This window comes from Lactuca sativa, chromosome 9, assembly GCF_002870075.4.
Source record: "Lactuca sativa cultivar Salinas chromosome 9, Lsat_Salinas_v11, whole genome shotgun sequence".
Classification (NCBI taxonomy): domain Eukaryota; kingdom Viridiplantae; phylum Streptophyta; class Magnoliopsida; order Asterales; family Asteraceae; genus Lactuca; species Lactuca sativa.
Genome location: NC_056631.2, coordinates 69805501 through 69823762, shown reverse-complemented (window position 1 = coordinate 69823762; position 18262 = coordinate 69805501).

Here is an 18262-nt window from a genome sequence, read left to right as displayed (position 1 = left end):
AGTCAATTCTTAGGGTAAAACCTTAAGAAATAAAGAAGATAATGGGGATGGGTAATTGGGTTGATTGTTTGATGACTAAATATAATAAATATATTATTGTGGGTTGAAAACCCTATATGCTCACCAGGCTCCCAAGCCTGACCCACTTAGTTTTCTTTGCATTACAGGTAATGACACAAGAGTATAAGTTGGTGGACTTGACGAGCGATTTTGGATTATAGATCAGTAGTTATAAATAACTGTTGTAAGGTCTATTTTATACCGCTTATGCTTTTGGTCTGTATCGGAACATGACATCTCGAGATTTTGTTATTTAATGAAAATACATTACTTTAAAGAAATGCTTTGATAAATTCTTATCATATTTTGTTTTGGGAACAAATTCCGCAACCCTTTTAATCAAAGGATTACTCTGATTTTATAAAACAAAGCATAAAGAAATTGGTCTTTTCTAGCCGTGAAAATAGGGATGTCACAGAATCAGTTTGAGTTTCCAATCATTGAGATGATGTTTCTCACAACTCAGTATAAAATTGTTGAGAAATTTACGGATAAAGATGATTTTATTCACATGAAGCTGAGGTTCCATGCTCTTCTAGGAAAGGAACAAGAAGAAGTTTGGTCACTCGTGAAGATAGTTTGAGTGTTAAGCATAACCAAGGTCGTGTTGTTCAAGAATATGCTGCAAAATTTTTGATACCATGTTGTGCGTGCAAATAATGTTTCTTTCGATTTCTCAATTGCAGATTTTCCTTTGATGAATTGGAATGATCTTATTCAAATTGCAAATATTCTTAAAGACACTGATGCTTCGAAACTTCAAGGAACAAGTAAAGAAGTGCTACATCTGGGGTTAGGCCATATCAAGCTTTTCATAGACAATTACTATGATTGTCTAGCATTGACTGATGTTGATTTAGCATTATCAATGGGAAAAGAAATCATAGTTCCTCAGTCAGTGTTGAAGATTCAAGCTGATTTAAAGATGTATGTTGATTGGGAGATATGTATGAAGCCGTTGGGAATATTTTTCGTTGGTAAGAGCAAGAAGGGAAAACAAACGAATTTCTTATTCCAATCATGTGATGTCGAAAGATACACAACTGCTAAATATACAAACTTAATTGTGCATATGAACAGTTGTAAGAAGAATAATGATAGGGATAAATCTAAATTGAAGAAAGTCATGAACTGGTATGCGGAGATAAGAAGAACATTACGTGTGGCTGCTCAAGTTTTGATAACCAGATTTCGACACTTCTTACAAAGGGGAAGATTGTAAGAGTCGAAGTATGTTGTAAGGTGTAGAAGATTATGTAGTACTCTTGAAGTAATGTAATGTTATTAGAAAGGCATCGTTTTTTCGAAACTGTAATGTCTAGTCCTTTGTATTTTTTTATGATTTCTATTCTCCTATAAATAGCGAAGGATACAGTAGATAGATAGAACTTTTGCTACACTTCTGCAAATTCTCTTTGTAACGTGAAAGCATAATATGAGCTGAAACAAGATTATATTTACTCTTAGTGTTCTTAATTATGTTTGTTTTCAGATCTCGTTTCACTACTCGATTAAATCACTACTACATATGGATATTTTGGGAACCATTTTCCTTGATGAGCTTTAGCTGACTATATGTATCATATTCTTTCCTTTGTGTATTATTCTTTTTATGAAATGTTTTATTAAGATAATTAGATCCTCGGTTTGAGTGTGGAATCACATGAGTTATCGCCCAGTTCGCTCAAGCCAGGGCTTTGATACCTACATGTAACCTCGCATATTTTCATTATTAAATTTTCAATTACATCAAAGTATAATGCAGAAAACATGATTGCGAATGTGCATGAGTACAGACGAACCTTTCCCTTTTCACGAACTAATGAAGTGCCTGAAAACATTTATAAACAACCGGGTAAGTGCTAGGATTAGCGAGTTTCCCTAATATACCATATACCACAATACTTACAGATTTATACAAATAATATAGATATTTTAGACATACGGCCTACACTCCATTTTGTATTTAATATCAATATGTGCTTACGGCCTATGTGACATTTTGTTAACACATGGGCCTATAGGCACCCAAACTCTTTGTCATTTCACCATCATCCCCTAATTAAATCATGATAACTTATAAGCATGTGACCAATCACACACATAGATACTACATATTCGGCTCTACAGGCACATAGAAAACTATACTAGGGGCTCTATGCTACTAGTTCCTATATCCTAACATACATGGATACATACTGGAATACATAATATAGGGATATGAACTCACCTTGACAATGACTTGAAAGATAGACAGTTATCTGAGTGATTGTACTGATGATCCGACTAACTAATAGCACACTGAATATAATAATTTAATATATTAATTCCCACGACTATCTGCTAATGAAAACTATATCCTTCACTAATCTCAATGAATACCAAGAGTCCTATCAAATAAGGATTAGCCAGGCTGGACAGTTCGGAGGCATGACCATTTCAACATATAGCCTTTCTGAAATCCAACAACCAAGCCAATATGACCATTCAAGACACCTTTTCTGTAAGTAGATCAATCAACATTATAAGTGGAATTATTAACGAATCTAGTATTTATTGGTTCCTAATAACGACTATAATTACAACTATGAGTTATCCTAGAAGTCTAGTAAGTGTAGCTTCACTTACACAGATTCCTAGGTGAAAAGCAGAAATGTCGCGGGCGTGACCTTAATACCGAGCACTTCTATTTGCTCAACTCATTGCCTTAGAGCTTCGCTAAAGCATTCCAAAAACCCAAAAAGGTCAAAGTCGAGGGGAGGGGATTTCTAGAGAGAGTTTGAGTGAAAAAGGAGTGAAAAACATATGAAGTCGAAGAACTCTATTTAAAGTAAGGATGGTCGTCGTGCATCATAGGTGTGCGCCGTGCACTAGGGTAGCATCGGTCCATTCGCTGCCGACCACGTGTCAAAATTCCTATGGTCCACGATGCACCTTCTAGAAGGTATGTGCCCCGCTCTTTGTGCGTGCAGTGCAAAACGTGGATGTTGTAATTTCCATATGTTCTTCATACGAGCTTCGTTTTGGACGTTCTTTATATCTACACGTAGCCATTAATGAGATCTACCATTTTTGTTTAGACTCCATCGGCTAATTATCAATTAAAATTTTAAAGATATATTTTTAATAGACTTAGAATGTTAAGACCTATATAAAAATCATAACTCTTTCATATGAATTCTTCTCGATTGTCTTTATATCAAAAATATCATATAGACGAGATCTTAGACTCTCATTTATATTGTTTTCCCTAACAATCGACTGATTTCTATTTCAGATTTGGATGTTCTCTATACGCACGCTCTCAGTTTTACGAGTACTATGACATTTGTCAAGACTACTTATCATAAATAGTCTTCCACCAACGACACCTATTTACGTGACTGATCGATTATACTATAAGGCACAAATGAGGTGTTACCACTACTAGAAAAAAGGCCTTTTACGACGCGCAAAATACGATGCTCATTGATCTATGTTACGCAAAGGAGAGTGACATTAGAAAAATGTCATCTCTTCAAAAAATTTAAGGATAGAAGACACGCATTATTGCGCGCCCTTAAATTAGTGTCTAAAAAAACACGGAGGACACCTATAATAAAATGCGCGTCGTCTAAGAATGTCGCTTTATAATTTTTAATGGAACGCGCGTTCCATCCTTTAACAGTAGGGGGAAATGAAATTCTGAAAAAATTAAAAATCCCGCCTTCCTTTTTTTTCTCCTTTCCCTCTTGCCCTGGACGCTCCTTCCTTCCCCCTCCCGACATTGACTGCTGCTTACTTCTTCCCTCACTTCTACCTACGGGAACCACCATATCTCCCACTCGATGTTGAAATTGTTAGAAAAAGCCCTAATTATACTCTCAAGTCTAAATACAGAAAAAACAGAAGATGGTGAAGAAGTAGCAGTAGAAAAAGCCCTAATCGGAGGTGGTCCTGTTCTTCATTGTTTCTTCGATGTTGAAATTGTTAGAAAAAGCCCTAATCGGAGGTGGTCCTGTTCTTCCTCCCACCACGATTCCCAGCTTTTGTTCGCCGGAACACCGATTCCACCGTGGTTTCTGATCCACGCTGACCAGTCGTCCCAGTCTTCAACGATTTTCTGCCATTCAAATCCGGATGGGTTGAAAAGAAAAGGGGCGAACAGCCACGACACGACTAGGAACCACATTGAGATGGTTAGGTGGCTCTGTATTTGGCGCCGCCGTGGAGAATTGTGCGACCGAAATAGTGAAGTTTGGTGCCAAGAGAGAAGGTGAAGAAGACAGCGGAGAGCTGGAGGTTCATGATTATTAGGTCACCGAGTGCAGTTCTGAAGCCTCTTTCGAGTCTGATATCCATAATCATCGGTAACGCCATTAAAAGACCAAGTTGAACTACAGATTGAGAAGCCATGGCTGCTTTCAAAGCTTTATCTCCTTGCATCTTTGCTGATTTCATAATCGCTTTTTCTAATCCACTTAAACAGAGATATAATCTCCCGTATAAGAACGCATACACAGTAAGCATCACCATCTGAAACATAAGATAATTTGTCATTTTCTTTAGACTTTAAACTGTTAGACACACACACACACACACACACACACACACACATATATATATATATATATATATATATATATATATATATATATATATATATATATATATATATACAGATATTAATTAATTTACCATTGAGCTAACGTCGTCCTACTTCCTAGATGGTGTTTGTGTGTGCATAGACACACACGAATGTGGAGTCTCCAAAGCTGTTGATATCATAGACAGCATCATAAAGGATCCTTCAAGGGCACAATTGCTAAAGTTTTTCATGTCTGATGGAGATCTTTCAAAAGAACTTGATGACAGATTTGGCTCTCAGTGTGGGGATATTTTGGTCTTGATTGTTATTAGAACTTTTTAACTTTTAACTTTTATGATTTAATAATGATTTATTTCTATTTTTATTTTGTAACAGGCTTCGGTTCCCACGAACGAATCTGATAATGATTGACCAGGTTCAACAAAGTCAAATGTTCATATTTTGATGGAGGTAAATACCAGAATACAAAATGAAACTAAAAACAATAGTTTATAAAATGAAAATGATCTTGTATTTACAAAACCAATAACAATCGATACATCAATATGTACAACAACTTACATTACAATGAACCCGTATCGTTAACCATTCAAAATTGACATTGAAGAAACAATGAAAAGTTTTTACCTTTTGTTACTTTTCTAACTCGGTTTAAGCAAAAATTCACCTTTTTTTTACTGGGATTGCAGCTGTGTACTTACAGTGGGCAGGAACATTTTACCAAAGAAAAGAAGGAAGAATGATTTCAAGAGGAATTGGAATTGTGACCTTGATTGACAAAGTCAATCTTGTTTAATCTCAAACAGCAAAGAATTTTCTCGGGTAATTCTTCTGGTTTTTGAGCCTGTATGTTTTTTTTAACAAGAAAAAATATTAGGGAGGGAAAAAGTTGTAATAGTTTGAAAGAACATCAACAATTCATGATTAGATTTAGATTACCTGAATTGTTAAGCCGAGATTCATAATCCCAGTAAGGTGATAAGATAATAGAGACGGATAGAAAGAGGTTTGTTTTTTAATTTTTGATTTTTAAATATTTTTTTTCAACTTGTAGTATTGTCATAGTTGTGATTTTTTTTTCTTTTTTTGGAGATTGGTATTATTTTGGTGACGATTGCTATTGATTTTGTTCAGGCGGAATTTGATGAGTTAGATCATGTTTTTTTTTTATTTTTTTTAGTATTCTTTAGGTTAAAATAATACACTCTAGAAAAAAGTATGAACATGGCTCAATGATGAATTGAGAAGTAAAGTAATCTCGGGTTCTACAGAATTAATTGAGATTTAGTGCATTTTAATTGATTCATCAATTAACTTTTTTTTATAAGGTGTAAGTTAATTATCGTTCGATATAATCGACTTTGATCGATAAAAGTTGAAATGCAATAAATATGATCAAGGTTTTCTAGAGATAATGCATAATTAAAAGGTTCCCTAAATAATGTACTGATGAAACGTGGCTTTCGCATGTCGGCATACTTTTTTGTTTGACTTGATGGGCTTTCTTGGTTAACCACTTAATCTGGACAGCTTAGTGTATCAAAACACCAACCCTTCCCCTACTTGCCCTTAATATTTTTTCCACCAACTTCTCTCATGTTAAAATTGATGATGATTATGAAATCTGTTTGTTGGGATGTAAGGGTAAAATGGTCATTTGGTCTTAGGGGCTGTTTTATAGTTGCTAACCATTCAGCCACTTTACCATACAAGACTTGATGGGAAAATAAAAGAAAAAAGAAACAGTCCCTGAATTATTTGTATTGATTCATGATTGATACCTTGTGTTTTCCCATTCCAGGTAACAGTTTCCAATTCGAATCCAAACATAGTAATGGATGGATTTCGTGTCCCTGTGGGGAACACATTAGCAAACCATATACCCTCTGAGATAACAATTTTCCAAAGAGTTATAAAACTAGACGAAGGCATGAGGTCATGGTATGACATCCCATTTACAGTTGCAGAATCCCTTCTAGCTGATGAAGAAATTACAATCTCCATAGGAACAACTTTCAACAGATCAACTTTACCAAGAATAGACACTTTAGAAATTTATGGTAGAGTAAAGGATGAATTTGGTTGGAAGGAGAAAATGGATGCAGTACTGGACATGGAGGCACATGTGCTTGGTAGCAATTCTTGGGTTTCAGGATCTGGGAAAAAACGTTGCATTGGTCAAGTTACTCCTATTGAAGAACAGGTTGTTTCAAGCCGTTTTGCCTAAATGAGAAATATATTATCAAGTACACAAGTCACTTCTCTACTTCAGTTTTTTATATTATGCTTTTACTAATTTACAATCACAGGGACAACAGATGCAAATGAGGAATCTTCACGATCACATGCCATTCTTCGTTTATAAATCTTGCAGGAAATGAAAGAGGTGCAGATACAACTAATAATGATAAGAAAACAAGGTAAAGGTTGGAATATAGAATGGAATGGAATGGAATGAGTCATTCCTTCCATTTTTTCCCTCTCTATTTTTCTCTCTCTCTTTTATTCTAATGATCAAAGTTCTTGTTTTTAATATCAGTTTCCCTGTTCTCTTTTATACTTGATGCACCTTTTATTTGCAGGCTTGGCCTGTGCGTACTCCAAGGCCTGTTGCTTTCAAGCTTGTTGCTGATACCCCTCTTCTTACTGGACAGGTAAGTTTCAAATCTTTTTGTTGTGGATTTCTTATAGTTTCTTTTTGTTGTGGATTTCTTATAGTTTACTTAGCTTCTTAAATCAAAGAGTATAAAGCTTTCCTAATGTGTTCTAATAATTAAGAAAATGGTGTTTTTTTGAAAAATGCTTCTCAATTTATCTTATTAGGAAGAATGGAGAACAGGCCTCAAATCATATGTTTTTTTTTCCAGTAACTTCCACTTCCTTCATGGGTTTGTAACAATACTGATGGACTTTGCTATTTTGTTGTATGGTGTATTACCTTGGATATAATTTGTTTTTACAGTTTTCTCTTTTTATTTAATTTAAATTTGGATATAAGTTTGTAACACATGGGATTTATGATTGCAGCAAACAATCTTTCTTTTCTTTCCAGACATGATTAAAGGCATGTTTTTGGCTGTAGTTATTGGACCACCTGTTGTGGTTGCCATCATTTTAATAGTACAGGTATTATTCTATCTCTGAGAAATTTCATTTGCCATGTCATCAAAAGTTGCCAGATGGACTATTATCTTTCATGTTTGAGTTGGTCCTCAACTTGTAGAAGAATAACATAAAATATTTTGGCATCTGAGTGTAAAAAATAATATTTGAACTCATAAGTTCCTTAATAATACTTTATTGTGTTACATGTACTTTATTACTTACTCATAATATATAATTCAATCTGATTATTGATTATGTTTGGTGAGATCATGTTCTCTGTTCTTGATGCTGCATCTGATAGGGAACCAAAAGTGAGGACTTTTTTCCCCCTGACACTTGAAATAACAAGGTAAGGAGAGCATTCTAAACATTCTGGAAACTTTAAAAGAAGAGGGAAATAGGGTCTTGTTCAATGCTTTAGCTGTGTTTGCTCTAAGGGAGATCAACTTATCAAAAGTAAGTTACTGTTTCACCCTTTTATTTAATATTTTTGTGATTGAATGAAAGTCTTAATGAAAGTAATTGACAACCCTTTCTCTGTAAATGATGTTGTGATTGTGGGAGAGGTGTTGTGTTTTTCTCTGTTGCTAGGTAACCTTCTCAACAACATTCTACTTAAGCAGGTGAGTAATCAAGATTAAGGGAGACTTGTAATCATGTTTGACATTCCTTTCCAGTAAGAAACAGAGTTGTATGATTATTTGTTAGTTTTATAGGAATGTATAACCCATGTTAGCAATGTATTATTTTTGTTTAACATTTGAATGATTCTTTGTATGACATTACAATTTGTGTAATTTATTTTATTTTTTGAGTATGAAATTTTATTTTATATTATGCAATGGATTGTATTTTTTGTATATGGTATTTTATTTCTATTATGAGAAATTAAATGCAAATTTAATTTAAAAATTAATAAATATATAAATTTATTTTTTTTAAACATTTAAATTTACGATACGCAAAAATGTGTGTCATCTTCATTTATGACATGGCCTTTCTTGACAGGGGCTTTCTTGATACGCATTGCGTGTCATTAACACGTGCGTCGTAAGGTTACGACACGCGAATGCGTGTCATCTTCCTTTATGACAGGGCCTTCCTTGATACGCATTGCGTGTCGTAAACGCGCATTGTAATTGCGCGTCGTAAATGAGCGTCGTAAATGAGCGTCGTAAATGCGCTTCGTCTATAGACGACGCGCAAAAGCGCGTCGTCTCTCTTTATGACAGGGCCTTCCTTGACACGCATTTGCGCGTCGTCTGAGCCTTTTACGACGCGCAATGAGCGTCGTAAAAGGCCTTTTTTCTAGTAGTGTACTTAAATAATTAAATTCATATAGGATGTTTATGTATTCACACATTTTCCTTGCAAAATTGCATGCCTTAAATTAGTTTGTTTTTATTATTAATGTGAGTTGTGTGTTTTGGTTAGCCGATTTTCACATATGTTGTAATAGATAGGTTTATTTTTATTGTTACTTTAGATTATTATTGTAATTCTAAAATAATTGAAATAAGCAAAAACCATAATATATAGATCGTAAGAGGCATATAAATCAGACAACATAGTGGGATTGCCCAACCAAGTCTTAGAAAACATTACATGAGGAAAAAGTATGCCAAAAGGCCCTACATTAGTGAGTCACACTAGACATCGGCCTAAGAAGGAAAGTCCCAACAATCCCACCCCACTCCCGACTTGGTTGTTGGCGGTCTGCGATGGTTAGTGGTAGCCAATGAGTGTACCAAACTGATAAGGAATAGAGTATGAAGACAAAAGCAAAACAACAACAAGACTTTTGGTATCCAATCAAACAAAACGGTAACTAAATGAATCATTTTTTGTAGTTTTCTAAAATAACTAAAAAAAATTATAAAATAATTTATGATTAAATTCGTTTTTTTTATTATTAAATCATATAAATGTTTCAAGGACACAATGTATTAGAAATTCATTGCCACTTTATGAAAGAAAAGAAGAGTAATCGTCAATAATCTGTCATCGGTGTTATAATTTTTTGAGTCATGTTTTCCTTAACAATATCATTCGCTATCGATATTGTCGAGCTCTTCTTTTAGGAATGTTTTCTTTTAGAACCGGCATAAAATTTATTAAACCACTACCAAAAAGGAAAAGGTAGGGAAGGAACAAAGAGCAAGTAAATGATGGGCAATGCAAATTAATTAATGAGAAAGAACAATGAGCAAACATAAAATGAAATGCTTAAACTTACACGCCTCTATATTTATTTATATAGTAATTAAAGCACAATGTTCTTATGAACAGTGCATGTAGTAACTTTTATTTTTACCGTTTTCAGTTGTACGTGTCTGCTATCTTTGCAATTATACTGCTTTTCATCTATACATGTGTAGAGCACCACTTTTTCCAACGATTTCTTTTTCATCAACCACTAGACGGATACCCTTATCGACTCTCTCTCACCCTTATTCCCTCTCCCACCTCCGCTGATGGCTTCTCCTATGTATTCTGTCTGCTCTTATACTACGGCCATCATCATCTCCATGATAATCTGTAAAATCCCTTACTTATGACTTCATTAAAGAGATTATAAATACATAAGGATACATGGGCCAAATACATGCTAAACAATACAAGCCTAAATACAACAATACTAAAGTATATCGTCTAACATCCCCTCAGTTTGATTGGGAGGGAAATTCCGAACGTTCAAACTGGTTTTGAAATCGATAAAGAACGCAGTTAGAAGGCCTTTGGTGAAGATGTCGGCATACTGAGCGGAAGAAGGTACATGAAAAACTCGAATTGCACCACGAGCAACTAGATCACGAACAAAATAAATATCAATATCGATGTGTTTCGTGCATTGATGTTGCACTAGTTTTGACATCAGGTAAACCGAACTAACATTATAACAATAAACAATAGTATCTTTGGTAGGACGACACCGAAGCTCTCGAAGTAAATTACTGACCCAACATGTCTCTGCAACAGTGTTAGCAACGCCGTGATACTTCGCCTCTGCACTAGACCTAGAAATGAGCCCTTGTCGTCTAGATGACCATGAGATGAGATTATTGATGGGTTTTGAGCATTCTAACACTTCCTAAGTGTACATGCAACCCTAATAACCTTGGATCTATGTTTGTCTAATTATCATGCAAAGTTGAATTCCAAGGTTATATTCCTATCTAGCATACATGGGGAACAATTTTAACTTGAATCATAGATAGAATAACTTACCTTGTTGTTGCTTGTGTTCCTTTGAAACCTTGTGAGCCTAGCACCCCAAGTGTGATGCCTCAAATGCTTCACACAACACCAAATGCTCTTGGAAAGACTCTTGAGATAACACACACTTCTCAAAATCGGCCAAGCCCTCTTGTTTCTTAGTGTTCAACTTGTGTGTCTAATTTTGTGGAGAATGGGACTCTTATATAGTGTTGACACATCTAGGGTTACACCATGTAAACCCTAATGTGTCAAGACTCTTCATTTCCATGACCCATGGGTTTGTAACTCCCATGGAGCATCCTATGGGTAGAACCCAACTTGATAATCCATGGAGCCTCTTAGCCCACTATATAAGATATAGATGATTTACATAATCAACCCATATATTTAATTAGTTATCCTTTGATCACTTAATTAATTCCAAATTAATTCTTTGATCAAACTAATCAAATAATATTATTAATATATTAGAACTTATAATATATTAATAATCTCCAAGTGTTATTTCTCTCATTTAGTCTATCCAATTACATGGTGCCATGCAACCCAAATGGACCATGCCGGGTCGGGTCAAGTACAAGCCCGAAATAGTTATGGACTTAGACACCTTATCCAACAATTATCACCAAGAAATACACAATAGCTTGAAGTGGATCGCCACAACACGGGGCACCCGCTACAGTCGACATCTGAGTAAGAACGAAGATCAGACGTCGGAGAAACATGAAGTTGTAGACCGTGGTCCAAGGTACCTCTGATATAGCATAAAATACGCTTGAGGGCATGTAGGTGAGGCTCCCGTAGGTCATGCATGAAGAGGCAGATCTGCTGAACAGCGAAGGCAATGTCCGACCGAGTAAAAGTAAGGTACTAAAGAGCACCAGCCATACTGCGAAATAGATAGGGGTCAGACACTAAAGGACCTGTAGCATCCAACTTATGTTTGGTTTCGGCTGGTGTGCGTGCAAGATTACACTTACTCATATGGTCCCTGTCAAGAATTTCAGATGCATATTTCTGTTGTGAGAGAAAGAGACCCTGAGACGATCGGGTGACGGAAATGCCGAGAAAGTAGTTAAGAGCACCAAGATCAGTCATGGAAAATTCGCGTCTGAGGTGAGATATGACGGACTCTAGCAGAGACATAGATGAAGCTGTCAAGACAATCTCATCAACATATAGTAATAAATAGGCTGTATCGGCTCCATGATGGTAAATAAATAGGGAGGTATCCATGAGACTGTGGTGAAAAGCCATTCGATGAGCCTGTTGAGCGAATCGTTGATACCAGGCTCCCGGGGCTTGTTTAAGACCGTATAATGAGCGCTGAAGATGGCATACATAATCCGGATACCGAGGGTCCCGAAATCCTGGTGGCTGATGCATATAAACGGTCTCGTGAAGATGGCCGTGAAGAAATGCATTCTTCACATCAAGCTGATGAATAGGCCAATGCCTGGAAATAGCCAAACTGAGAACAGTAGGGATAGTAGCCGGTTTGACAACCGGGTTGAAAGTCTCATCACAATCGACTCCCTGTTGTTGACTGCGACCGTTTGCAACTAATCGCGCTTTATAGCGAGATAAAGAACCATCAGCATTAAACTTTTGTTTGAATAGCCACATAAAATGAACCACATTTACCCTTGGCGTACGTGGTACAAGGACCCAAGTACCATTTGTAATAAGAGCATTGTATTCCTCGTTCATTGCTTTATGCCAATTTGGATCTTTCAAAGCCTGCATATATGACCGAGGGACAAATGAGAGAGATGAGGAATGGAGATTGAGGCGATCAATAGGTTTCACAATGCCACTTCTAGATCTGGTGTGCATCTGATGGGTCGGAGGAGGAGGGGGGTCGACCTGAGTGGATGGTGGAGGACTAAGAGGTGGGAAAGTAGGTCCATCATCAGAAAAATGAGGAGAAGAAGGGGTGTTAATGGTAGAAGTGGTGGTGGATCGAATAATTGGAGTAGGAGGGGGGTTTAAGATTTGACGAAGGTTGGGAGAGATATCGGAGTCAGATAACTAATCATAGGAAGGAGGTCCAGTGGGGGTAACCGAGCCATACGGAAAAATGGACTCGTCGAAGGTGACATGATGAGAGAGAATGATCTTTCTAGAGCATAGATCAAAATAGCAGAAACCACGATGAAGAGTGGGGTAGCCAAGGAAAATACAAGGAGTGGAGCGGGGTTCGAGTTTATGAGTGCTGTAAAGACAAGCGAAACACAAGCAGCCGAACACACGTAACTGGTCATAAGTGGGATGGCTCTTAAAAAGGCGGTAGTGAGGAGTGTCATTATAAATAGAGACAGGAGGGAGAATGTTGAGTAAGTGGGCTGCCATATGGAGGGCCTCGGGCCAAAAAGGAGGAGGAAGATGAGAATGAAAGAGAAGGGTTCGCATCATGTTATTGTTGGGTTTTGAGCATTCTAACACTCCTAAGTGTACATGCAACCCTAAATACCTTGGATCTATGTTTTCTCTATTATACATGGAAATATGAATATTCCAAGGTATTATCCTAACTAGCATACAAAACATTGATTCATATGGAATAATATAAGTTAGAAGACATACCTTTTGATGTAGCTTGATTCCATGGAGCTTAAGAGCCTAGTGCCCCAAGTGTGACATCTTAAATGGTTCATACAACACCAAATACACTTAGAATAACTTGAGAGAAATGAGACACTTGTAAGTAACCAACTTGTAAGTAACAAATCATATCTCTAGGTTTGAAGACTTATATGATATTACCGTCTCACGATCACTCGAGATAGAATTCCATGAAGTGATTCCAGTGAGCGTGGGTTGAATCCAATGCTCAGAACTTATGAGCACTCATGATTGTTGTAGCCTTGTCCAAGACCTCTACAACCAAACATGACAGCCTTGATTCATATCTACTTCCAACATATGACCGACTGTGGAGGTTTGAATAATATGTTATACCAAACAAAATTATTCTGGAAGTCAAAACATGCAAAAGAAATATAGTAAACGATCGACAAGAGATAGCAACACTTTACTCATAAATAAAACACTTTTATTCATCATCAATTGTCAATTACACTTTACAAATTTCGAGATTATCTAACTACTAAATCTAATATCATCTTTCAGCCCTATGCTCCGAGCATGCTGAAGATGCTTAACCCGAGTCAGTCCCTTTGTGAGGGGATCTGCCGGATTCTCATCTGATGATACCCTCTTTGCCACGAGGTGTCCTTCTTCGATTCGATGTCTAATGAAATGGTATTTTCTGTCGATGTGTCTGGATCTCCCATGATCCCTTGGTTCCTTGGCTAAGGCAACAGCACTTTCACTATCACAGAAAATTTCCATTGGCTCTTTAATAGCTGGTACAACTCCAAGGTCTCCAATGAAGTTCTTCAGCCATATCGCCTCCTTTGCTGCCTCGCTAGCTGCAATATACTCTGATTCACAAGTAGAATCAGCCACTGTCTCTTGCTTGGAACTCTTCCAAGAAATTGCTCCTCCGTTTAGCGTAAAGACCTAGCCCGACTGAGAGCGGAAATTATCCCTATCAGTCTGGAAACTAGCATCACTATACCCTACAACTCTCAAGTCATCACTCCCACCGAGGGTAAGAACCCAGTCCTTAGTCCTCCGTAGGTACTTGAGGATATTCTTTACCGCAGTCCAGTGTGCCTTGCCAGGGTTCGCCTGATACCTGCTAACCATGCTCAAGGCAAAAGCTACATCGGGTCGAGTACACGTCATAGCATACATGATCGATCCTACAGCCGAAGCATAAGGTGTTCGACTCATTTCTGCTATCTCAGCCTCAGTGCTAGGGCTTTGTGTCTTACTCAATCTGGTGTTACTCTAGATGGGTAACTCTCCTTTCTTGGAATCCTGCATGCTGAATCTCTTCAGCACCTTATCCAAGTAGGTACTCTGACTAAGTCCAATTAGTCTTTTACTCCGATCTCTCAAGATTCTTATCCCTAAAATATAGGCAGCTTCACCAAGGTCCTTCATAGCGAAACACTTCCCAAGCCAGGACTTTACTTCCTGCAGGGTTGGAATGTCGTTTCCTATGAGTAGTATGTCATCCACATACAATACCAAAAAGCTAACTATACTCCCACTAGCCTTGACATACACACAAGATTCATCTTCACTCCTAGAAAAGCCAAATTCCTTGACCTTTTCATCAAAGCAAAGATTCCATCTGCGAGGTGCTTGCTTCAATCCATAAATGGATTTCTGAAGCTTACACACTCTATTAGGGTACTCGTTGCTGACAAAACCCTCTGGCTGACTCATGTAAACATCTTCAGCCAACTTTCCATTAAGGAAAGCGGTTTTGACATCCATCTGCCATATTTCATAATCACGAAATGCAGCTATGGCTAACAGAACCCGAATAGACTTAATCTTGGCTACTAGAGAAAAGGTCTCATCATAATTCACTCCAGGAATTTGAGAGAAGCCCTTTGCAACCAGTCTAGCCTTATAAGTGTGTACTTTACCATCCATGTCGGTCTTCTTCTTGAAGACCCATTTGCACCCTACTGTCTTGCGACCTGGTACATTTTCAACCAAGTTCCAAACTTGATTGTCATACATGGATTGTATCTCGCTATCCATAGCCTCTTTCCATTTAGCAGACTCGGGGCCTGCCATGGCTTCCTCGTAGCTGTTAGGGTCATCTTGACTTACTAGTGTCTCATCACTAATAAGTGTCTCACCTTCTGCAGTAATATGGAATCCATAGTAATGCTCAGGTGCACTCCTAACTCTCGTGGAACGTCTCAGAGGTACAGATTTGTCAATTTGCTCAACAGGAGTTTCCTCCTCAAGTTGAGGGCTAGAGTTTGAAGTTCCTTCACCGCTTGATTCTTGAATTTCTTCAAGATCAATTTGCCTCCCACTGTCTCCTTGGCTTATAAACTCTCTTTCTCGAAAGACTCCTCTTCTTGCTACAAAGACCACATTGTCACTAGGTCTGTAGAAGAGGTAACCAAAGGATCGCTGTGGGTAACCGATGAAAATACACCTCTCGCTTCGAGGTTCGAGCTTATCATGAGTCTCGCGTCTCACGAAAGCCTCACAACCCCAAATCTTGATGTGGTCTAGTTTAGGTACTTTACCAGTCCACATCTCGTGAGGAGTTTTGGCAACTTTCTTTGTAGGGACTAGATTAAGAATATGGGCGGCAGTCTCTAAGGCATACCCCCAGAATGAGATTGGTAGCGTAGCTCGACTCATCATGGAACGAACCATATCCAACAAGGTTCGATTACGCCTCTCAGCCACACCATTCAACTGTGGTGTCCTGGGAGGTGTCAATTGTGAGACTATCCCACATTCCCTTAGATAGTCGAGGAACTCTGAACTAAGATACTCACCACCACGATCGGATCGAAGCATCTTAATGTTCCTGCCCAATTGATTCTCGACTTCCTATTTAAATTCCTTAAACCTCTCGAAAGTCTCTGACTTATGCTTGATCAAGTAGACATATCCATATCTACTATAATCATCAGTAAAAGTCAAATAATAACGATTAGCATCCCTTGTGGCATGTTTGAATGGTCCACACACATCCGTGTGTATAAGGTCCAACAAACCTTCACCCCTCTCACACGAACCTGTGAAGGGTAACTTTGTCATTTTTCCAAGTAAGCATGATTCGCAACTATCATCTGACTTTAGGTCAAACGACTCCAAGACTCCATCCTTTTGGAGTTGGCCTATGCGTTTCTTGCTTATATGTCCAAGACGACAATGCCATAAAGATGCTTTATCCAAGTTATTATTAGTAGAATCAATACACAAAACATTATTTCCTAAGTTATCTACAACAGATACAGCTTCATACACACCATCACAAGGTAATGCTTTAAAATAAAGAACATTATTAAAGAAAGCATCAATAGAACCAACTTCATTATTAAATGAAAAGGTAAACCCTTGTTTGTACAAAGCATGAAAGGAAATAATATTTCTTGCCATTCCTGGCGAATAACAACACTTATTCAAATCTAAACTAAACCCACTACTTAGCGATAAAGTATAAACTCCAATCTTGGTAACAGGTATAGCTTTCCTATCCCCCATGATCAAGTTTATCCTTCCTTGCTCCACATTCTCACTTCTTCTTAGTCCCTACAAGTCACAACAAATATGAATACCACAACCGGTATCAAGGACCCAAGAATTAGAATGGGGTGAGTTATTAGAAATGATAGTGTAAATACCTGCATGGTTGGGTTTAACTTTCCCATTCTTCACATCTTGCTGGTATTTTGGGCAGTTCCGCTTCCAATGAGCCTTTTCATGGCAATAGAAGCATTCAGCCTCTTTTGGGTCAGAAGAAGGAGTAATGAAACCTTTCTTGGTTCCACTTGAAGAAGAGCCATCAAGGGTCCGAACCTTGGTACCCTTAGAAGAGCTCTTTCTCTTCCTCCCTCGACTTTTCCCGATTTCCAAAACCGGAGTAGAGTTTTGAGTAGGAGTGATAGCAACCGACTTCCCCTTAAGACCTGTTTTTGCGGTCTTGAGAAGTCCCTGAAGTTTGTTGAGGGTGACTTCTTCCTTGTTCATGTGATATGTCATGCGGAATTGATCATAGCACGATGGTAAGGAATGCAAAATAATATCTATTGCAAGATCCTCCGGGAAGTTCACATTAAGCTTCAGCAAATGATCCACATACCTTTGCATTTTATGCATGTGGCTCGTGACGGATTCCCCGTCCTTCATCATGGTTGTTATCATGGAGCAGATGATTTCATACCTCTCTTGTCGTGCACTTTGATGGTATCTTTCCATCAAATCTTGGTGCATGTCATAAGGGTAGAAATCCTCATAAGACTTTTGGAGTTCCGCTGTCATCGTGGCCATCATGATGCAAGCCACTTTCGTAGCATCCCTTTCATGTGCCCGAAATTCAGCGATCTCCTGAGGAGTTGCAGTGGACTCATCAATCTCCTTAAGCTCCTTGTCAAGGACATATTCTTTGTCCTCGTAGCGGGTAATCATCCTGATGTTTCTGATCCACTCATTGAAGTTGGATCCATCAAAGGTGACTTTCCCACACAAGTTCATAAGGGTAAAGGAGCCATTAGGATTAGAGCCAGAAGCATTGTTGAAAGACATCTGAAGAAAAGAGGACAAGATTAGTTTAGATATAAGAGAGTCCTTAATAAAACACCCAAATGTAATATTAAGGCTAGGATCCAATCACAATATAATATAACTTAGAAGAGGTATGCCGTAATCTAAGCTATATCATATTTGAAAGGTAGG